Source organism: Lupinus angustifolius, chromosome LG08 (assembly GCF_001865875.1).
Source record: "Lupinus angustifolius cultivar Tanjil chromosome LG08, LupAngTanjil_v1.0, whole genome shotgun sequence".
Classification (NCBI taxonomy): Eukaryota; Viridiplantae; Streptophyta; class Magnoliopsida; order Fabales; family Fabaceae; genus Lupinus; species Lupinus angustifolius.
This window is the reverse complement of record NC_032016.1, coordinates 18,633,237-18,633,991: the sequence shown is the minus strand read 5'-3', so window position 1 is coordinate 18,633,991 and position 755 is coordinate 18,633,237.

Genomic DNA, 755 nt, shown 5'->3' with positions numbered 1-755 from the left:
ATACACAAAAAGTTTCAGGACAAAACTCAAAGCCTAACTAATTTAATTAAATGCAACAAAATCAAAACAATTGGAAAAATAAACTTGTAAAATAAAAAAGAAATAGTAAACAGACTCTTTTTGGATTTTAAGGTGGGCTTCTGCAGACGCAATGTGTAGAGAAAGATTCGTCTCATTTTTTTTTACCCAGAATGCATATATAATATGTTCAATTCTGATCAACGATTCCAAAGTTATGCCAAAAATAGAAAATCAACATTAAAACTAGTCACTACTTGTTTGTATCTCACAACCAGCAGCAAGGTGATTGGCTATGATGCATCCAGTATTCAATATGTGATGAAAGAAGTATGGAAACAAAGTTTCATGCAAATATTCCAACCACAACTATATTAACCAACATACACCCGAATCAACCAACATGCAAACAGCTAAACAAGACAGCAAACAACAAAACACTGAATGTTATAGGCAAATTTTGAAACCCAAACAGAATGGATATTCTAAGACACACACTAAACAATACTAAGAACCTTTGACAAGAACCGATAATCCCTGGCAGCGGCGCCAAATTTGATCGAGGTCGTACCCGATACAAATAATATAACAATTAAATCTGCAGTACTAGGAAGTGACTCCTAGGTCGTTTCCCAAGGATTATCTTTCAAGCAAAGAATCAAACACCTTATACTCACACACAATGGGGGTTTTGTTGTTGGATAGTATGAACATAAATCAAATTCAGAAACAATAGT